The 24,564-nt window shown below is 38.9% G+C and overlaps 1 pseudogene; it reads left to right on the top strand.

Moving 5' to 3' along the window:
- Nucleotides 1-1,173: 1,173 nt before the first annotated feature.
- Nucleotides 1,174-24,564, top strand: part of LOC114290210 (myb-related protein 308-like) — a 68,908-nt pseudogene continuing 45,517 nt past the window's right edge.

Below are 24,564 nucleotides of genomic sequence, written 5' to 3'. Positions count from 1 at the left end.
AATTAGATTTTGTTAAAACTCTTTAAATTTCAGTGAGATTTTTTTTATAAACTAATATAATATTTAACAAAATTTTAGAGTCTTTTTTTTTTTTTCTGTCAATTTTTCAAGACCCAAAGCACCAGCTTTGCCCGTTTATGCCCAAAGCCGACCTTGACTTTATGTAATATAACAGATATATATAAATAAATTCCAAATAAAATTTTTATACATAAAACTCATTTAAAATAATGCGAGAGTGATATTTCTACTACTATGAGCCCTAATGATGCATGTTTTGGCTGGTATTGAAAGCGCATAATTCTCTGTAAAAATTTTGTATACAAATTCCGTTTCTATAGCATCAACTGTATATCTAAATGCTAGGTGCTTAGATTAAACACTTAATATGTAAATTTTAAATTTTAATATCTTTTTGATATGTAATATTAGTTAATTTTGATTCCAAAACAAACTAATAACTAATAGGATATCTAGCATTTCTCTCTCTCTCTCTCTCTCTCTCTATATATATATATATATATATATATTATGGTTTAAATAATAGTATTAATATTTGCGATACAATCATATATCGATTGATAGTAAACCGTATCAATATATTAATATCAAAAGTTCAAAAGTTTGATATCATAATATAAGCTTAAATTTGATATAACGTGAGTTATAATCAAAAAATTTAATATGTAAATTTTAAATTTTAATATCTTTTTGATATGTAATATTAGTTAATTTTGATTCCTAAACAAACTAATAACTAATAGGATATCTAGCATCTCTCTCTCTCTCTCTCTCTCTCTCTCTCTCTCTCTCTCTAGTTTAAATAATAGCATTAATATTTGCGATACAATCATATATCGATTGATGGTAAACCGTATCAATATAATAATATCAAAAGTTCAAAAGTTTGATATCATATATTGGTCATTATAGACAATATCAACTAATATGTCAATATCAGAAATTCAAAAAGTTCGATGCATATAAATTGATATTTAAAATTAATATATATATATATATATATATATATATATGTTCAGTGCACCAAACTCCACTACAACAACTAACAACAACAACGAAGAAGAAGAAGAAGAAGAAGAAGATATGCAAGTGTGAGTGATTGGTGAAGTTGTAGTAGTAGTGTGTGACTAAACTTATCATTCATTCATATCCATGGGGAGGTCTCCTTGCTGTGAGAAAGCTCACACAAACAAAGGAGCTTGGACTAAAGAAGAAGATGAGAGACTCATTTCCTACATTGAAGCTCACGGTGAGGGCTGCTGGAGATCCCTTCCGAACGCTGCCGGTCTCCTCAGATATGGGAAAAGTTACAGACTGAGGTGGATCAACTATCTCCGCCCTGACCTCAAGCGCGGCCATTTTACTCCCGAAGAAGATGAACTCATTATCAACCTCCATGGCCTACTTGGTAACAAGTATGAAACCTCCCCAACTCTTTGTTCACTTTACTTGATTAACTAATATTTTCTCTTACTACCCAAGTTTTCTAGATGCGAAATTGTTCAATTTGTTTATTTTTTAGGGCGCTGTTTAAGTGTGCAACCCCCTTAAGGTTGCACACCATATGCAACCCAATTGTTAGCTGTTAGATTACAATAATTGATCAAGACCATTGAATTGTTTAATCGTGAAAAAGTTGAAACCAGGGCAACCGGTTAATGCTTGTGTTTGCATGATTGCATCTCACTCACTCTCTCTATTTCATCTCTATCTCTCTCTGTTCTCCTCTCTGTGTAAGGTTAAGTTAGTGTAACCGTTGATTTCCATTAACAGCGAGAAGCCCCTGTTGGGTTCCATTGACGAAGCTCTGTAGGGAACAGTATAACGGGTGATTTTCAACAACAACGGAACTACAAGGCTGTGTTGGTTCCATTGCTGAAGTGAAGGCGTTCTCTCCAACTAGATACGAGGTATGAAGCTGTCTCCCTCTCTCTGTCTCCCCTTCTCTCTGGCCTCTTCACTTCAGCTATTTTCCCTTAATTAAACCCCCATCCTAACTTCAACCGCTCTACGCTTCGCTCAAACGGAAACCCCTCCATTGGCAACTAACCTTTCTCTTTCTCAAACGAGTGTTTGTGTTTGTACAAACAATTAAACCGTGTGAATGTCATGTTTGTGTTTGTGTTAACATTTTTCGGTTATCAAGTAATTGTTTGTACTAATGTCATGTGCAGTATGGCCCCAGCGGAAGTTAAAAGGGAATATGATGATTATGACATTCCAAATGAAACAGATGACATTCGTTTGATCAATGAAAGTCGGGCGGAACCTTATCATGGTTGCGAAGCTGGTCCGAGCAATGAAGAAGCAACCAATATGAACGTTGAAGATGGCGGAGCCGATGTGAAAAAAGAAATGGTTGACGATGCTCATCGCAATGACATGGTTGGTGATGTTGAACGTGCTATTCTGGAACAGAAATTTGATTCGGTCGAAGATGGATGTCACGACCCAAACCGACCCCTGTAGGTTTAGCACCATAACCGGCCAGTAATCCATGGATTACCCAAGGCCTCTGAACAGATTAGCAAATAATAAGGGGCTGCGGAAGCAATAATACAAAATAGACAAGGTCCAATGAGCTGTGATAACGTACATGGGACAGAACATTTCAAAATGTATTTATATATATATAAACATGCCAGTCCTGATACACAATATTCACAAGGTATTTACAGAATGTACTTCCCAAGACCTGACTTTACAGAACAAACACAAAGACTAGCATGAATACAAAAACAGCCATGGCTTTAGACTCGATCGGAACCTCCTTGGGAGGCACAACGGTTGGCTGACAAAAACAGAACAGAAGGCCGTCAACTCTGGCCCTGGTCACATGCCGGCTCACCTACATACATAATATAAACTGTGAGCGAAGCCCAGTGAATAATAATAGAGTAAAGGGTTTCAATGAATGAGTTCGTACAGATTCAGAAATCATAATTCAGTTCATATCAAAATCATAGTTTATCTAGATCATATACAGACAGAAATCATAAGTCATGATTAAGTTTACGTGATACATCCATTAGCATTAACAGAATAGAACAGAAAAGAATGTATACACGTGAGGTCATGAATAACCAGTTCCATAAGGAACCTCTAGGTCTGGGCAACAGAACAGAACAGAAGCTGAGCCCCCGTGACAAGGCCTCCGGTACGGGCAATAGAGTGCAGACAGAAATAAGTTCCATAAAGGAACCTCCGATACCGGGTAACAGCTAACAGATATCACATGATGCTAAGGATGTCACGAATACATATCAGAAATTGAACAATCATTCATTGTACAGAACATATCATTTCGGAAAACAGATCATGTTTTATCACACAGAAAGTAGATACAGTTTGAACATAACTTTACTAAATTATTACTCACAGTTGGCCTTGAAACAGACAGACGGAGCAGATTGATCACACAACACGTGGCACGTGACCTACATAACACATAACGGACACACACTTGAAACACATATTCTAATTGCACAAAACTTATGTCGTTGGTTCTTAGTGTGTTTCTAACCTTAAATCCTCACTATAGAGTCTTAAACATGGCCTAGGAATGCCTAGGATAGAATGAGGATGGAAAGATACCTTGGAAAACATTTTTCAAAACTTACTGAAAATAGGGGTCTCGCTCGAGCGTGGCTTTCTTCGCTCGAGCGAGCTTACCAAAACAGAGGGGTTGCTCGAGCGTAGAATCCTTCGCTCAAGCTGTCTATAAAATGCAAAAGTACTGGTTGTTGAAATTTTACGCTCGATATCCGCTCGATGCTTGCTCGAGCGTGAGACATAGCTCTTCGCTTGAGCGTAGGTCTCGTTGCTCGAGCGTGCGTCTACGTGCACCAAAAACCTGAGAGCTTGCAATTTACGCTTGAGCCACCATTCCATCGCTCGAGCGGAGCTCTGAACAAGCGATGGTCGCTCGAGCGTGGAATTCTTCGCTCGAGCGAGGAAGCCAAATTCTGGAATTTCCAGATTTGCCTCCCAAGCTCAAACCAAGCATTCAACACCTCAAAACTCGACCTCTTGGGCCCATTTTCTGGAAAACACTTGTAAACTCATAGTATAAGATGTTTCAAAGATCAATTTGTAAAATCAAAGTCCAATGGTGAGTCAATTAAACACAATTTCAAATAAAACTTCAAGAATAGCACTTAAATGTTCATGCATGAATTCTCATGACTTCTAATGCTCCAAAGCATGATCCAAAGCAAGATTAAGCTCAAGAATAGGATGAATTCATGGACTATAACAAAAATGTGGACATGCATGTGGAAATTCATGAAGAACAACTCCAAAATCCAAGAATATGTGCATGCATGCATGAACTTACTCTCAAATCCAACTCTTTAAACCGATTCTAGACTTTAACTCTAATCTTCCATGAACCATGCAAGAATTAATCTTAAATTCACAATTGAAAGGGAAATCTCCTACTTTAAACCTTGAATTCCAAGTCTAGGAGCTCAAATTTGCAAACTACTCTTCAATTCTTCCAATTCTCCAAGGAATTTTGTTGAAACCAAAGTTTCTCCTATCTCTAGCTCTCTCTCTCTCACCCACGGTTTTGGTCAAGAAATGGATGATAGATCAAGTCTCCAAAGGTTTCATGAAGTGGCCCACTAATGGCAATAAGGTAATTAACTTGAACTAATGTAATTTAGCTTATTTAATCCAATTTAATCATACCAAATCAAATTTCAACTAAATTTCCATAAAATCACATTAATTCTAATTAACACAAAACACTAATCAGTTTCGGATTCGACCGCCGATAAGGCCTTCAATTTGCAATTTAAAACATAAAACATGAATAGATCATTTTATGGCAAACAGATAAAAACACAAAGATAATGCAATACATATGCAATTTAATTCTGGATTCCTTCTAAATTACTATTAAGCATAAATAATCATGGTTTAGCATTAATCGGAGGTCGGGGTTATTACAATGAAGAAGCTTTCTACAATGCGTATGCTAAAGCCAAGGGATTTAGTATATGAAAATCTAGATTTAACACAAATAAAGAGGGAAAGGTCATTAGTAGGCTGTGGTTGTGTTCAAGGGAAGGTCAGAGATTACCAAAATACTTGGATCGTGTTGCTGAGAAGAGTAAAGCTCCCAAGGCACAAACAAGAGTAGGTTGCAAAGTCCAATTTCGTATACGGTACGATGCAAATGCTGGTGAAGGGGAAATGTATGTTGTGACTCACTTCGTCGCAGACCACAACCATAAATTGGCAGAACAAAGCTCAAGCAATGGCTATGCGCAACGTCGGTATGAAGACTAGCCAAATCATGGACTATATGGTAAATCAATTCGGGTCTTATGAGAATGTTGGTTTCATCCATACGGATCTGCACAACCATATTTAAGCCGAACGTAGAGCAGAAGTTGAGAATGGTGATGCACAGGTGCGTTGGTTTACCTATGTGCAAAACTTGATGTTGACGCACTTTTTTTTTACAAGTATGATGTGTGTAAGGATAACAAGTTACAAAATCTGTTCTGGGCAGATTCAAAATCGCGGGCTGACTATGCAAAGTTTGGTGATGTGTTGATAGTTGACTCAACTTACAGAACCAATGCATACAAGAAACCTTTTGTCGCGTTGGCTGGTGTGACTAACCACTTTAGGACCACGATATTTGCATGTGTTTTGCTAGCTAATGAGACAATTGATACATACACATGGGTTTTGGAAACATTTATAGAGGCGATGTGCAATAAAGCACCTGTGTCCGTACTGACAGATGGGGATAAGGTGATGCGATAGGCAATCAGAAGAGTATTTCCAGACGCAAGACATCGATTATATAATTGGCATCTTGGGAAAAATGCTGTTTCAAATGTTCACAAAAGTGGCTTTGCACATGCTTTCAAGTAGTGCATGGACATGGAAACGGATGAGGAAAAGTTTGAGCATGGCTGGACAAGAATGGTCGAAAAATTTGGACTTCAAACCAACAGTTGGGTGTTGGGTGTTGGGTGTTGGAGACATATGAGAAGCGTCATATATGGGCTGAGGCATATATGTGTGGACATTTCTTTGCTGAGATGAAGAGCACTCAGCACTCAGAGAGTATGAATGCTTATTTCAATCCCTTCCTCAAACCCAAATTAAAGCTATATGAATTTGTTAGGCACTATGATCGGGCTCTTGCAAGGATAAGGTATAACGAGGCTGGAGATGATGTTGAAACAAATAACACTTTTCTGGTATTGATTACTCTATTGCGAGATATAGAGAGACATGGAGCTGAGCTATTCACCTGAAATTTATTTAGAATGTTCTGCGATGAAATCTTAGAAGAGGGGAAGTTGAATGTCAAGGACATGTTCCCTTTGCCGGATGGTCGTAAATACTACTATATTCATAAATACAAGGTGAAGGATAGATCATGGATAGTAACACACAATCCAGTGAATGCTGCAATGAGATGTTCTTGCATGAAGTTTGAGTCGTTGGGGCTACCTTGCTGTCACATGATATGTGTTATGAAAGCCGAAAATTTAACGCAAATTCCCTCAACTTGTGTGTTGCATAGATGAACAAGGGCTGCAAGCAAGGATAGCCAACAATGGCCTCAACCCTCAATTGATAGGACTACAACACAGACGGCTCGGTATGGGATATTGAGTTCTTCCTACAATGAAATGTGTTTCTATGCCTCGCAATCAACGGAAGGTTTCAAAGAGGCTAGGGATGCATGTCTTCCGATGACGAGCCGAATGAAGGAGTTATATGAGAAGAATCTATACGATGGGGATGGAGACAAAGGGAAGCATTCAATCCCACGACAATTTGGAGTAGAAGATCCTGATCTTGTGAAGACAAAAGGGAACCCGGGACGGGCCTCATCCAACTATCGAAGACCAAGAAAATGTGGGAATTGCAAATGCATTGGGCACACAAAGCGAACGTGTCCTAAGGTTCGGTTTAGCCGAATAGTGGGTAGTAACTCAGATGCAGATACAACCCACATCACTGACCGTGAGTACAATGCGGAGTCATTGCCCATTCACTGCAAAACTGGGTTGGTGAATCCAAATACATCGCACATTAAGCAACGATGACTATTTTTCGATGTTTCTCCTGATTCCAAACAGCCCGTGGGCCAATACGGTAGTGTTGAAGCAGTAGTGTGCAAAAATGATTTGACCACAATTGATGAGGTGAATCAGGTAATTGTATAATTTGTATGATTTACTTATTCCCTTAATTTATTAGGTACACAGTACTAGCTATTGAAAACACATGTAAATAATGTATGTAGCTTTCATTTTGCACAGATTGTTGTACGTAATGTGTAAATAATTGGTTACGTACAATGCCAGGAAATGGCACAACGTTACTTATGTACAAGGCCACGAGTTGTAAATTTCCCATATTGTTTAGAGTGATGTTGTCATTTGTGTTTGCAGTGACTTGTCATTTTGAAAACTAATTGAAGGTGAGATATATATGGGTTGTGTGTGTATTGTTTTGGGCTGGAAATTGGCTTCTGTCTGTATTCCAAGATTCCTATTGCGGGTTGCATGTTTCTGTTCCATATTTGGTTGGATCTAACTGAAGTTTTTGCGGTGTGGTTTATAAACTAATGATGTGTTTGGCTTCGTATTGATTTGTTATGACTTGTTTCTGTAAATTAGTATTATATTTCGAGTAAAATACGAATTTTGTCCATGTGGTTTTGCAAAATTACATCCCAACACATGCATTTTGTATATAATCCAAGTGGCAGTTAATTTTTGGTGTTACTTGGAGAAAGTAGCCCAACGAACTTGTTTACTTTATCTCCATGCCGATTGCTACTATATGAATTACGAGTTACGAACATGAGTTGTGAAATTATTTCATGTTAACTATGAAAGTGTTGGGTTTATTGTTAGTAAAATTATGGTGGGCCTATATCGACAGCAATGAAGCAGTAATTTAAAGTTGCCAAGTTAAAGAAGAAAATCAAGCAATTGTGGTATTACTTCGAATGCCTGAAAAGGATGAAGACTTCTTTCCACGAGCTGATGGTAACAAAGTAAACAAGTAAAATGAACTTTCTGATATGAGCTGATGGTAACAAATCATAGAAGATAAACCTTTGCTGATTTGAGGTTGAAATTACCAAAGTTCACCGAGTGACAAAGTACAAATGAGAAGGGAAAAAACTACTCAGAAGTTACAATGTAGAAAGTAAGTTGTGTTGTTGTTCATGTCCTCTCTCTCTACAAACCTTCTGCCCTTTATAGCTCTTATTTCCCACGATCCCATGATCTATCGAATTTGCAACTGCTTCGGTGCAACTTCTGTAACTGCACAGTCATGTCTATGTCTAGAAACCACATAAAACCTTCACTTTTACCTGTCGAAGTGCATATCATTGAAGTTGTCACCTGTGCCCAAATCCTTTTAGCCTTTTCTCGACAGATATAGACTCCCAATTCGTTCATGTTTCCTCTTGGAGGCTGGCCACTAAATCCATGAGCACTGCCAGTAACTGCTCCATCGTGTAAGTCAGGTGGCATGCAGGATGCAATGTTAGTTGATAACCCTTGTCTTCAGGTGGACTTGCCATGTGTCCTCAATTGAATGGAGCAGCTGTTGGCAGGATGTGGGAAAAATAGGTGCAAAGAGGAATTTTTTAAAAATAACCAATCATAATTTAGCTGAAAATATGAGTGAATTTTTTTTTGAAAAAGTAGTTTCCATTTTTATGATTATAAACCCGAGATGTATATTTTGTTTTCGATATAAATAAGTTGTTTATTTTGGTTACATAAAATGTAGGACAACAATTGTGTTTAAGTCATTACAATCCAGAAAAAAGGTTATTTCAAATATTAACAAGTTTAGCGACATTGAATATATTTTGATTACAGGGAAAATTCAATATTTGGCAGAGTTTGATGATTCAAAGTCAAGGGCAGTTACAGTGAGTGGCCAAGTGTTGTGGTTCAGTGGCCCAGTTTGCAAGGATTGTGGTTGTGTTTAGTGGACAATATTCTATTGATTTTTGTCTCATAATGATGAGGGACATGCCCCACAATGGTGAAAAGGGAGGTCGACAGGGAAGAGTCATTTTTTGGCAGAGGGGACTTGAAGATTCGAAGTCAGGGGGCAGTTACAGTGGCAGTTATGGTGTAGACGTGTGAGATCATGCAATGATGGGCCACAAAAACAACATAAAGATATCAAAACCAACGATCTCCTTTCGAGGCTTTCTAAGTACACTAAACCTCCACTTCTATCTGTCGATCTCCCTTTTCTTCTGTTTATTTCATGGCCACTAACTGTTTGAAACTTCTGTCGACAGATTAAGGCTCATGCTTTGTCTCATGCTTCCTCCTAAAAGTGTGCCCACTAACTCCATGACTGGTGCTAAAATCTTCCCCCATTACTTCTAGGTGACCCACATGCAGAGAACCCACTTTCAACTGGTGGACATTCCTTCAGACTTGGCCACGTGTCCTCCATTAAGTGGATCATCTGTCGACAGAGACTGGCAAAAGTTGGTGCAAACAATGGCCTCTTTGTTCAAGTTAAATATCATATGAATTAACCTTGGAGAAGTGATTGAGACCCCCTCCAATCACCACCTCCGCCACCCCCCACACATACGTGGGGGCTGGTGATTGGAGGAAAAGGAAAAATAAAAAAAAACTGGCCAATCAAGAAAATAGGGGTCATGGGGTGCCCCCCTTGTGGGTGTCCAAGTCATATGATATTTAACTTGAACAACGGGGCCATTGTTTGGGCATCAATTTGTACTTAACCCAAAGAATTATTCCCCTGAGGCCAAAAGACAAGTCCAATACCAAATTTCTTAATGCGGGCCCAAAACAAACATAAACTACTGCCCAATATAAGAGCATTTAAATATACTGGCCCCATCATAAGCTATAAAAGACCCACCTTTTCAACTTCAAACCACTTCATTTCCCTCTAATTCGAACTCCTCAGACTGTACTCCTTCTTCTTAAGCATTGCCGTTCAAAACCACAGCACCACAAAACCCTAAGCTATGGCGCCCAAAAAATCTCAACCATCTCCATCTGAGGAGAACAATAAAGACCTACTCCGCTTCCCAGACCGTATCAGAGCACGTATCGCTCCTCTAAAATTAGGTATTACCCTATTGCCCAGCACAAGCTCTATCGCTACCTTCACGTCTTACGTCCCAAACGAGCCAGCTCCATACTATCCCCTTGGTAATGGTAAGAACCTTCTTCTCAACCAACCTGGACTTAAGTGGACTAACTGGAATGTCAGCAAAAACCCACTCAGATCGTGGAGGTCACCAGAATCTGTTTGGCGAAGCAGGGCCAGGAGAATTGAAGGTCATGACGCTGAAGTATGGAAGCAACAGGGCATTAGTGAACCAATTAGACTGTCGACTAAAAATTATGACATGGACAAAGGGCTGATTGCTGCTGCTACATGCTTTTGGTCGCAATCTTGTAACTCCCTACTCTTCAATTTTGGTATGATGTCCCCTACCATCTTAGATGTAGCTCACTTGACTGATCTCCCAATCTTGGGCAATCCAATTCATGCTCTCATTGAGCCTTCAAAAGTGACCTTTACGTTAAACACTGACATGTGCTATACAAATTTCGCCAAAAAATACAAAGGCAAGCCTGGTTCCGCTGTCAAGGACAAAGAAAGAATTGTTTTTTACTTACTTTGGCTTTGTGAGTTTGTTTTTTGTGTCCCTGGGTACAAGATCACGAAGGAATACCTCCCCCTTGCCTTGTGTATGCAAGATGGCCAATCTATGGCTTTATCCCCTTATCTTCTTGCCACCCTTTACAAGGCCCTATTTTCCTTTGTCGACAAGAAGATTTCTGGCAACTGTGGTGGCCCCTTCTGGCTCTTCCAGGCCTGGTTGTATGCCTATTTCCCTGAGGCACGACCCCCACCAGCTAACACCTTGAAACCAATTTTCCACTCCTATGCTGAGTAATTGCTCACTTATAACAGCCAACCCATCCTCACTTTCAGAAATCATATTACCATGTTTTATAACATTCCTTCGAAGAGACCTTCCAACTTGTACATGCCATTTCAAAACTTTCAATTGTCCTCTAGTAGACTTCGCTTCCTCTTCATAGACCCTTGTGATTTAGACAATGAGCAAGTCCAAGAACAAAATGAGACTTGGAGACACATTCTCACCTCTAGACATGTCTTGGTTGGCTGTTCCATATCCTCCACCAAGATGTCCAACTATAATTTTGAGACATACTGTCACAATCAATGGTCCAGGCAATTAGGTCTTTCCCAGGGTATCCCTTATCCTTATTTCCACCCAACCATCCATGAGGAAATTGGGTCCAAAATCTACTTCAAAGATCCTAGGCAAGCTGAATCCATTCTGACAGAGAACACAAAACTTTTCCAAGATTTTGGCCCCTTCTTCAAACCTGCTTCAGACTGCTCCACTGCTTTTGACCATTAGTGGGGACTTATGACGGCCATTGTTTTCTACAAGCCATTTGAAGCCTGCCTTCACGATACTTGTATTGATAATCAGGGCCTTATATCCTCGCCTTCCAACCTTAAGGCTGCAGGTATCCTTCCTTCATATACTTCATATCCTTGACTGTCTCATGCCCCCTTTTTTTTTTTTTCCTCTACAACACTAACTTGTTTGACCTTTGACAGCCAAAATTGGGCCTGCTGCTGAACCATTGGTTAGGGACCAACATAAAGGCAAGGCTCTAATGGATCTAAGTACTCAGACAAACACCCCCTTCAGTTTCGAAATTAATAAGAGACTCTTTGGCAGCCTTGCAGACACAAGCACAAAGAGGAACCACCACCCGTACCCCTATCGAGACAGAGGTCCCGGCGAAGAAGAGAGAAGAGCCTTCCACTGCTCCTACTATAAGAACAGACCTAAGTGATTGGGATATCCCTCTCAGCCAAATAGTTGGCCAAACAACATCAAATTCTTCAGGGCAGCTCTACTAAGTATGCCTTCACTTTTCATATTTACATCATCTCAATTTCCATTCACGCCCGACTGATCACTTACTTTCGTGGAGAGAAAAAGAAGAAGATTACTCTTTACTGCTGCTGATGATGAGGATCCTTCCACTTCTCCTCAACATATTCATCCAATTCCTAGTCCCATCAGTAATGTACCCAGAAAACCCACTCTACAACCAACTCCTCCACCACCACCTGAAGCATCTCAACAAACTTCATTACAACCTGCTTCACAGTTTTCGCCACACCAATCTACACAATCTGCATCACAACATCCTTCCACTTCTCCTCAATACATTCATCTAATTCCTAGTTCCATCACCAATGTACCCAGCGAATCCACTGTAGAACCAACTCCACCACCACCTGAAGCATCTCATCAAACTTCATTACAACCTCCTTCACAGTCTTCGCCACAGCAATCTACACAATTTGCATCACAACATCCTTCCACTTCTCCTCAACACATTCATCAAATTCCTACTCCCATCACCAATCTACCCAGAGAACCCACTGTAGAACCAACTCCACCACCACCTGAAGCATCTCAACAAACTTCCTTACAACCTCCTTCACAGTCTTCGCCACAGCAATTTACACAATCTACATCACAACATCCTTCCACTTCTCCTCAACACATTCATCCAATTCCTAGTCCCATCACCAATGTACCCAGAGAACCCACTATGGAACCAACTCCACCATCACCTCAAGCATCTCAACAAACTTCATTACAACCTCCTTCTCATTCTTCGCCATAGCAATCTACACAATCTGCATCACAACATCCTTCACAGCTAGAACCTCCTCCTATTGCTCTCAAGGATGTCACAGCTGGGGCTCTCCTGATGGAGGTTGATTACCTAGGGGGCACTGAGCCTATTATTGTCCCTTCTGTCTTTAGCTCTCAACCATCACCATCCAACTCCTCAAATTCCCAAACTTCAAACAAAGAATCAAAGAGGATTGATTTTGACATTTCAATTAACAACCAATCCTCTCCAACAGATGAAAATACAAAATCTCCTCAACCAGAAGTTCACAACAACCAAGGTAAATAGAAATACAAATGTGACTGTTCATTTGAAAAGAAAAAAAAAACTTCTCTTTAAGTAACTGCTCTTCTTCTCCAATTTACAGGGACGGACATAATACATGACTCATCTCCACGACCAATGTCTGAGAAAGAACTTGAAGGTCCTCATGACTTTTCCCTCTTACCAGAACCAGAAAAAGAGCCTGAAGGCGCTGATGCTGCCATTTCATCAGTACCCGAAACAACTCCTCCTCCTACCACAACCACAGCCGAACAAGGCCAACTGTCTGCGCGCACTTTATCAGGACAAGTACTACCATTTCCAATCTCATCCTATTTACTCTTTATTACTTGCAAGCATATATCCTCACCAAACTATTAATGTTCACAGGCCATCGTTCCATCTTAGGATATTTGGGCCGAACTTTCTATTCTTCAACAATATCTAGACGAAATATTCCCATTGCCTCAAAGACTACATCTCATTCATGCTGAAACTTAACAAACCTTAACCACCTTCATCAACCTCATTAACACCCCAGTTAAAGAAATCATTCTCCACAAACTTGATGAAACCTTGGCCTGTCTTTCTGCTGTTCTAAACCTCTCTCCTAATCCTTTCAACCCCATTCAACTAAAGCAATTGGCCAAGATTATCACGTAATGGCCAACCCTTTCACAGATGGTTCAGACTTGCTCGAAGGATATTTAAACCAAAAAAGATTTCCTAAACGAAGCCCACACCATATCTACTTCACTCAAACTCAGCCAGCAAACCTCTGCAGCCATTCTTGAGCAACACTCAGCACTTGAACTTGAGGAAACCAAACTCATGGTAGAACTTGCCTCTATCCGGCAAAAAAAAGGCTCATCTGTAGCAGCAACATGACCAGCTTAATCAAGAAGCAAGGATGATGCTCTCCCAAATTAGACATCGTCCTGCATCAATTTAGACAACTAAGGCTGAATTGGACCAAGCCCAAGCCATGCTGGCAGATACTCAATCAGAATGGGGGTGTTCTAGCCATTCTCTTCCCCAAATCCTAGACTAGTTTATATATGTATTCTTTTGTATTGCACAAAATGCGTGTTATCTTTCAGACCATTGTGTAGACTTGTTTATTAATGAATATCAATACTCTATTTTTGAATGGTCTGTTGTATGGTTTTTTATTTTGTTGTGCAATTTTTCTCCCTTTGCACATTGTTATGAAGTAATCAACTCCCCTTCAAAGTTTCCCACTTGATTGGATAATACTTCTTCACATATTTTCCGTTTATATGTCTTCTATGTGGTTGCCCTTCCAAGGATTGGTTTATGTAAAGGATGTCATACTTCTACACACCAGTATATCTGTCATGTACAGAGGTTGAGTATTTTTATTTAGTATCAAAGTCTGCATGTTTAGTGTGTAAAGTCAGTCAGCCAAATATTTTTGAAAATATGTCATCTACAATACACAACCGACGTAAAACACTTACTTACAGACCGATATACTGGAAACAACTAGGCAGTATGCCTCCCGTCTTTGTTTACTTGCCGCTGTCCGTTAGTCAATTGAACCGCAACCAAGTTTATTGGATGGAACATTTAACAAATGAGGCAACTTGAGAGTTGGAAGGAAGGTCGACAAGGTACATTTAATATTTGGCAGAGTTGGAAGATTTGTATCGTTCAAACCGTATCTTGTGAAAATCGTATCGTTCAAACCCACGATGTTCTTCTGTTTTGTATGGCAGATATTCAACTTGTACGTTCCATCAATGTTTCATGGCATCAAACCATGTCCAAGCAAGATCCTTTTGTGGTTCTTTGAAGGCCAACTTGTTAAAGGGAAGCAAAATCAGTTCTTTTCTTATGTATCGGAACATTGAGGTTACCATCATCGTAAGCAGAGTCTTCCGAGTTCCATCATTGGCGTGACACACGATTATATGGGCACCATTAAGTTCAACATGCTTTAAGCAGGTGCCCACTTTCGCACTCACAATTAGCTGACGATATAAATATTGCACTCAATCAAACATATTCCAGTTTCGTGTTTTGTTTTCAAATCGGTTCCTAGTCGTACATGTATAGTCATCCATGTACACGTACTGTACTATTAAAACAACGTGTATCGTTGTTTCGTAATTGAATTGTCCATGCAGTGGCTTCTACACGCAGTTCACCCGTGGCAGGACTTTTAGGTCCTCTCATCAGGTGCATGTTCTTTATTCGAATCAGTATCCAAGTTCTACTTGTCAGGCATGTCAATCAATTTGAATCAGTTGGCTAGCAACTTTGGTTTAATTGTTTACTTGAAATTGTTCTCGATTTTCTGTCCATTCGTAATAACCATGATTTATAGTCAGACTTGACCATGAAATGTTATATTTCTTCAAAGTTGTAATACCAAACTCTTTTACGTGCTTTAAGTTGGGATTGATTAGGAATTGGTGTTATGTTATTGTTTGCAGTTTAAAATTTGTATTTGTTTGTGCCTGTCGACACGTGGATCAACCACAACATGACATGTGCCGAAGTCAATGTCAGAGTCCATCAGTTACACATATGAAAGGGGTTTAGTTTAACTGCACGTGAGGGCCCACATGGTGCACCAGTTACGAGGATATTGCATGGACTAACTGGGTGGATTGCAGAAACGGTCATTGGAAAAATACAGAGCTTGACCTGTCGATGTGAAGCCCACAATGTGCAAGGATAGTTGGAAACATAATACTAAGGTGGTTCGACAGGAGAATTACAGCAGTTTGTTGACCACATGAATTCCTATCGACAGGTGGACCCCTGTTGGTGCATTATAGTCACTGCTATTTGTTTGTTCTGTGGGATTTTTTTTGCTTTGTTTTGGACAAAGTTATGGCATTAAAAAAAAGCGAACAAACATAATTCATGTGGTAAAAGCTAGCAAACATTACTACTTTCAACTAACATTGTTTGTTGGACAAATATCACATTGCATTGGACAAACATTACTATATTCATTTGGACAAATATCACATTGCATTGTTTATTCTGTACCCATAATTCCACTGATCGATGGAGTTACGACATCCAACTTATGCACAATTTCGTAAGTACGTATAGGCCATGATAAAAGCGAACAAACATTACTACTTTTCGTCGTTTGTTCCAGTCCCAAACATCGGAATTATGTGTACAATCAATATGCGTGGGAAATTAGTATTATCACAGCTGCGACCTAAAAAGTTGTCACGACAAGCTGATGCAGTAATCCAGTTGTGGTTAACTTTTCGAAATTACTCTCGTACTGGTAGGCCATGATAAAATTGCTGCCCTATTTGTTGTAATTGTAATCAATCACATGCAGGAAAGATACTCGCCGATCTTTGAATTATTCACATCCATAACGAAGTCAAGCACCAACTTCCGACGCACAGAAGGATGAAACTATGTAGAGAAAGCGAATAACAGAAATCAGGTACAGTTACAGCGGTAGGAAATAAACGGATTTATTTCGCAATTGGAAATGAAGCGGTAGAATGTACCTTGTGTGGACCGCTGGGTATATAGGCCGCTGCATGTACTTGATCACAAACATCCCACAGTCGAAAGCGCTACAAATGAAATGTAACATTCAGTTTCTCATAAATATAAGCAGGTTCGTTAAATGAGTCATTCAGGAGTCAACTAAATGTGATGTAGGGTTTGTGGATTACTCGTCCAGCTGTTGTAATGGCCTTTTTCTAACATGCGGACGTCAAAGGTACGCACGTCTACAACATATTCATTTCCAAACTGTAGTTGCAGTAAGGCATGCATTGTTTGAACCTGTTGCAGAAGGAGATGGTTAGTTTATGTGAAGGATGTGACAGTGTGGAAGTAGATTTGTGAAATTCAGCACGACATACCAACATTTTTGCTGCGTTCAGCTTGTTGGAATCCAGTGTGGCGGATGCCAATGAGTCAAATAAGTATGCCACACAGTCTACCATATCTATTTTTAGGCATAACCAATGTACTCCTCTATAATTGAAAGGTATGTAAATCTACACATAAACACAAGTGAAGACATTGTTTAGAGGGCATGCGAACATGTTTGCACTTTCATATTTACATTGACTTTCATGTAAATGGGATTGACATTCATGTAAATGGGATCGACATTCATATTACCGACATTCATATTAAATCTACTCGCTTCAATGGGATGGACATTCATATTACCTTCTGACATGCATCAAGCACACCAGTATATCTGTTATGTCCAAAATATGATTTGACGATATTTTCATGGTTCAGAGGTTGAGTTTTTTGATTTAGTATCAAAGTCTACATGTTTGGTGTGTAAAGTTCAGTCAGCCAAAGTTTTCTGAAAATATGTCTTATACAATACACAACCGACCTAAAACACTTATTTACCGACAAATATACTGGAAAGAACCACGCAGTATGCCTCATGTCTTTGTGTACTTGCTGTTGTCCGTTAGTCAATTGAACTGGGACCAAGTTGATTGGCTGGAACATTGTAACAGATGAGGCAACTTGCGAAACAAGGTTTGCAATTTGTTTAAATCTAATACGAAATAACAATGTCCCTACATGGAAATGTCCATCATGCAAATATAGTGGAAATAACATTGTTAGATGCCACGACTTACAGTGTCAGATAGCCATGCCCCTGGTTTAAGCGTGCGCATGTCACGTCGGGTAGCACATTCGCAAGGCATTTCATGAATATTCATAGACACGACAATGTCCCTACATTAAACATATTCATGAACCAGTAAGAAGTAACCTACAGCCTAGTAAAACTTAAACGTATCTGGCTTAATTCTACAACATAAGATTAGTTTTTTCTGTTATAGAACTATGGCAGATATTCCTGATTCTACTACTCTCCAATCCAATTAAGATTAGTTTTAAGTTTTTCAAAAAGAAAAATAAAAGAAAAAGTTTTAGATATTACAACTTATGACATGTCCAATAGCATTTGCTAAAATAATATGTGAAAATTTAAGTGCTAATTTACAGGTGAGCAAGTAAAAAAAAATACATGTATTTTACAAACTAGACCCAACAATATCCCAAAATGATCAAAATGGCAAATGTAAGTAGACTAGAAGAAAATAGCTAGGGAAAATTGCACTTCAGTATAAGTTTTCAAAAAAATTTGCAAATCATTAGTAAACTTTATTAATTTTCATAATTAAAATTATAAAGTTTTCCATGAATTTGTAAATATTTTGTGAAAATATCAGTGATTTGCAATTTTCCCGATAGCTATATGTGTGCAGGATAAGACCAAGAGAAGAAAACTTCAGACAAGAAATTTAGCCAGTGATCTTTCCCTAGGCCACTGCATTAAATTCAAAGAAAATCCTACATACGACATGCATAAACCCATCACACGAAAATCAAAATCATACATAATGAAAAATTAAAGAACTAATAGCTACAAAAATCAAATAAACATAACACGACAAATGAAAATTGTGGAATTCAAACTTATTTCACAAATACTACGAAACAGGTTAATTGCGAGTACTAAACTCATCCGTACCTTTCATTTTTTCTGTCGTCAAGTACAGAGTCAACAACTTTGTGTTCGGCCGCTGATAAAACCTCTATGCTCTCCAGTATCATCAAGTCCTTCTATCAACATAAACAATCAAGTAACATCAACTCCTCCTATTAATATAAACAATTAACTAACTGAACACAGTTCAGAAAATAAATTTACAAAATACATAACACATCCTTATGCATCTAAAATTGGTGAAGCGATGTCTAATCTCTGAATGGAACCGCTTCTCCAACCTGTGCAGTTTGGACAGGACTTTGTCCGAAATCTGTAAAACAATTGTACAACATTTGTTAGTGCAAACTTGCACTAGAATGACAACTATTAAAATACAACACAAATAATGGTTCAATTATGATCAGTAATGCTGTCGGCATCAATTGGTAATGAAACACACGAAAGGTGAAGTGATGTGGCGACTTGGGAATTTTTCTGCAGTAAGTCGAGTACTTATTTTGCTATTGTTGCACGAATGCATATCCCCTATGTTTGTGGCTTCAACACCTCTTCCTCTTCCTCTACCTCTTCCTCTTCCTCTTCCTCTTCCCTTTCCTCTGCCTGTTACTATTTGTCCCGCTCCCAATGTTTGGGCAAACTTACCAGCAGAAGGATGTACATTGTCTGCTTCTCCTCGCATTGGAGGCAAGGTTTGTAAATCATCAAAGGAAGATAAACTCTCTTTTGCAACGTTCTTGATGGCCAGAAACTGAACCGAAAGAGATTTGCTTTCTTCACTTACGCATGTGTCCTCCAAGGCAAGGCCACAGTTGTTGTGCGTGTCCCCAACTTCTTGGACGGTACGCAATTGTTCAACGTGCATATTAATTATCTCATTAGGCAACATTCCATTCACATTATTGTCCTCCCAATCCACCCTCTGTAAATCTTGGAGATTACCCTTTATTGGGCTACCATAATAATTTGGGAAGACCACGCCGCAGTCATGCAACTCAACTCCCACGCCAGGGTGAACACCCTTTTCCTCTACGCGAGGCAATTGTGCTGTTTCCGATAAACCTTCCAGCACTTGCTGCATCATTTGCGTCATTTCAGCAATATGTGTCTGTTCATTAAACTGTTGTTTCCCAGACAATATAGCTGCAACTAGTTCATTTAGCATTCCTTTCAGTTCACCAATGCTGGAGGATATGTTAATATTATAATTTCTTTCAGTCGACTCCACCTAATCACACAAACACATACATTAACTTACTACGATATTTCATCTTCAAGTAACCTCTGTGAACTGTGTGAAGCATGTGTACTGATTGCTTTTGTTTACCTTTGCATTGTCAACAACTTCCTTCCCTCAGAAATTAAGCAACATGTCCCTTATTTCTGCATTGCTGTGAAGCACTTGCTTCATGGTTTCCTTCAGTTCACCAATGTCAGACTCAACCTTGCTCCAACGAACTTCATCAATCTGTGGTTCCTGTTTGTTATTGACATGGTGTGCATCGATTGCGTCATCAATGTCATTGCTTTTCTCTATTGTTGGATGAAACTCCACTTAACATAGTTGTGAAATCGAGATTCAAATCATGAATGAAAATGGTAATGTACTGAATCGTTAATCGATCTCAACTGTGAATCGTAAAGTTTCGGTCGGCTTTCTTAAGTTGCACACAACGTATCTGTACACACTTACATATTAAATATATCTAATAAAAATTAATTACTCCATTTGTCTGAAATGAACAAAAATTTTGTTGTAAATGATACTCATCTGGTGTGGATAAAAACTTCACAGTCGATCCCATGTTTACCACTTGACCTTTTCTCATTTAGATAAACAAAGACAAACTTTCAATTACAAACTAACTAACAATAACTGAACGACAATGTTTTGACCTTTTTACAAGGTTAAAAAAACCAAAATCTTCAAGCTTGTCCAAAAATCTGACTTCAGGGCTTAACCAAAATTCATTTGATAAACGGAAGTAGTACATAAAATTGAATTTGTAAAGCTACAATATTGTCCAGATGGAAACTACATGTTTTTCCTGCAAAAGTTCGAGTATTTGAGAGTAAATAGGGAGGAAGAAAGTGAAAATATGGCATACGCTAAGCATAAATTCCAAAATACCTTAAAAAGGGCGTGTCAGCCCTTATTGAACAATAAAAAACCTAAATGTAGTCTTCTAGCCTAACATCAATTTTACCAAGCTGAATGGATTGACGATTCACCAATTCAGCTCGCCGATTCAGCTATGATGCACAGCTTTTTCTGATTCACAGAACCAGTTCAAATCGATTTAAATCATATGTTTAGAATCATGAATCGTATGATTCGAAAAACAAACCCATCTAGTCATAGGAACACAAATTTAGTTTGTCACTGTTTCCATAACACAGATGGGGCAATACTGTCAAATGTGTACAACGAATGGGTTGATTACCTTATGTTGCTCCAACATTTGCTTCCTTCCCAAACGTCGCCGTGCCTCCCATATTTTGGCATCACTCCAATCATTTAGCCGAGGGATGGAGCGTGTAGTAGCCGATGTACTTTTATAGAGAGGGGCAACATGATCCAAGTAAAATAGCTACGTTATAAGGGGAAAAGATATTTAGTATACAGTTTCGAGCAAAATAATTTGTACTCATTAACAATGCATACAACTTACAACACAATCATATCAATGTGTTTATGTGTCTCGATGGCAGAATCCCCATGCACTTTTCCGGTTAAAAAGATAAGCTCTTTCTGGTTACAAAAATGTGGCCCGCACAAGTATATTTGTCATGTTGTTCAATAACAGGTAAGTTTGTATTTCACAACGACTGCCATTTTGTTGAACCATATGCACAGCAATGGATGAAATATGTAATCGGCATGGTACAAACAAACAACGGTCGATTATGTTACCATTAGAAGGAAAACATATCCAGTTGCCTCGCACTGACCTTTCATCTTATGCTTCTGAACACCTTTGACAAGGAATTGCAGTGTCAACTTTGCCCAATTACATGCCCGCATACCGGTCACGTCCTTCACGGCATCAACGAACGACAAGCTCAAGGCGGTCATTGTGGTAGGACACAACATGGCGCCTAACACGTATAGCGCAAACTTCCGCCAAAACTCATCGTCCTCACCATCACTCTCAGTCAGATAAACTCTCAACTAGTTTAAAGGAATGACTCCCTTAACAGCTCCAACCTTTTTGTAGATATTAGGATATGCATCTATTGAACCAGTGAACTGCACGTCGTCACCTTCTGACCGTATACCCAATAAGACATGCACTTCCTCACAGGTGAGCCTTAGGTGACGACCATGAACAGGTGTCGGGATCGAAGTTCTGTACCAACCATTGGCACAAGTTGTGATCTATACGGGTGCACTTTAACCCGAGGAGGCCACCGAACCCAATATCAATGATTGCCTACTTCTGTGCTTCGTTACACCGGTTCACGATATCAACAATTGACTTCAATGATATGCGAACTTGCATTTTACTCTGCAATGTTATTAACGTGAACATTAATACAAAAATTTAACCAACATTGTGTCGATAGCAGGTTCTCCCCAAATGCAGTTATGAAAACATTAATTATGTAAGTACCATTGCAGATTTCTTTCTAACTTCTTCGCCCAGTTCCTTGGCACTTGCCTTAGCCATGCCCTAAAACCTCTTTTTCTCATCACAGGGGAGTTCCTTCCACCTTTCCCCAATATCCTTTCTGCTCTGTAAGTGTTACACCAACGTGACGCACATACAGGACAAACAAGAATTGTAAGTCCGAAATAATTGTCACCACAAGTTGTATCACTCGCAATCTGTGCACATTTTGTGGTATTTACATATGATTGCACATACAAATTACTATTTCGCACATATTTGAAATAAAAACGAACATGGACTTTTACAAATAATCGGAGTTTATAAGAACATGCAATATGGCATCTACGACTGCTGGAAATCGCTGAATGCGACACAATAGAAGCACGACTGGTGTGCGTATGGAATAGAAGTCCATACTTTGCTATCACAGCAGTCACGTGTTTCCATCACTGTACTCTACTTAGTACATGTCTGCACACTAACCATTTTTGCTCCGCTTCTTGTCTTTCCTTGAATTGTTGTCGGCTGCAACCATTGTGAATTTCGGCATAAGTATATGTTAGATATGAATGGATATATATACATTTATGTATACAAATCGCAACCATTGACATTTAGGGACCAATTTGTGACACAAACAAATTTGGTTTCCTTTGTGACACAAACAAATTTGGTCCTAACTACATAACAATGCATCAGTAATGTCCAATGTTATTGCTAAAAATATAATAACCACATGATTTCTGCAACAACAATTAGGTTTGTAAGAAATTATTTTGGCCCTTATTTTTTGTCTCTAAAATCTTAATTTTTTGTGAGTACAAAGTGAAATTTGCACAGGCGCAAACTGTGAGTACAAAATATGTAATGCACAATTGTGCAAATTACTGTCAGCCGTTTCTGGCGAGAGGGATTCGTACTGTGCGCTACTTTAAAGGACATGAATCGAACCTATAAAAAATAAATGGTCCAACTGGCCGCTTTCGACGAGGGGGCTCGGTAATGTCAACCGTTTTGATTCGTGAACCTTCGCCACTTGGCTTTAATGTTTTCCTTTTCCTGTAACAAATATCAGCATAAATGAAATTTTATTGAAGGCCAAATTACATCGGTGGTATATATGTTTTGTGCATTCTGTCATCTTCGTCGGTTAACTTTAAAGGCAGTCAATATTGCCTTGTCATTTCAAAAGTTGTGCCATTTTCGTGAAATTGGTAATGTCGTTTTTCGTTGTGACCGAAAATTATTAACTGAAGTGGTTTAGTATAACTCAGTCAGTTATGAATTTCACAATTTCTCTCCGCAAAATACGCGACATGTGCCGTATGTGCACATATTCTGCTAAGAAATGAACAGAGTTTTAATCCATTACACGAAATTCATGGTGCAATCTGAGGCTATCACAAATGTGTGAAACTCAAATCGCACAACCTCCTGATTACAGTACATACCACCACAATATGTCCCACACGAACACACCGTGGAATTTAGTACGTACAGGAAACATATCCTTGCAAACCTAATCGTATGAAATAGTGAGCGACATAAACTCACACTTGCTTCGCATTGTCTGACATATCACCCATATCCAATTACGATAATTCATGCAAAGAATTTCATGCAATATTGATAAGGATGCAGAAAGAACATTACTCACAATTTGTAGAAAACGAAATTCACTTTTAACAACTTACAATGAACGGACCATTCAGTCGTACGTACATTGTATGAGTTGTACTTTTTGTTTATTGTTCAAGTATGATATGTTGTCGTTAATTTATGCACCTATTGCATGCCACTGTTTTACGGAAATGAATTGGCCATATGTTGTACTCGTTTTGTGGTAATCTCATGTAAATAGTAATGACCACTTCAATGCTTGCATATATAATGGTCAAGCTTTATTTGAGCAAGTGCGGCATAAATTAAAGATTGAACTCATTACTAGAGGTACGTTGGCGTTACAATGTTTTCCCGTAGACCCAATTTGTCAGCCTAATTTGGGGCCCCAGGCAGTGGCGTTATAGTCTTTGGGTTGGCTACTTGCCAGTAGGTAATCATTCTTTTTGTCAGCAAACTAGAGCACCATCCACTACATCTCCCCTGTGACGAATATTGTCGTTACAACGAACAATAAAAATTGAAGTAATAAAGCACTTGTATAAAATCTTAATAGTGGCCACGTACGGCCACTGTAATGCAAAATGATATGAGGTCAATCCACGAATAACATGCATACTTCCCCAAATTTGACACATTTTCGGACAAGAGTTATGATATACAAGTTCACAAACAAGTGCAGAAAGGTTGTAGTTCCTGTTAATAATTGTTCACGACATAGACAGAGTTATCCAAAAAAGTTAGGGGCACGTGACCCCCCCTGGGCCGGTCGTGC

This window comes from Camellia sinensis, chromosome 3, assembly GCF_055761805.1.
Source record: "Camellia sinensis isolate YWXY chromosome 3, ASM5576180v1, whole genome shotgun sequence".
NCBI lineage: Eukaryota > Viridiplantae > Streptophyta > Magnoliopsida > Ericales > Theaceae > Camellia > Camellia sinensis.
The sequence above is the reverse complement of the archived record's forward strand: the minus strand, read 5'-3'. Positions and strand labels throughout refer to the sequence as shown.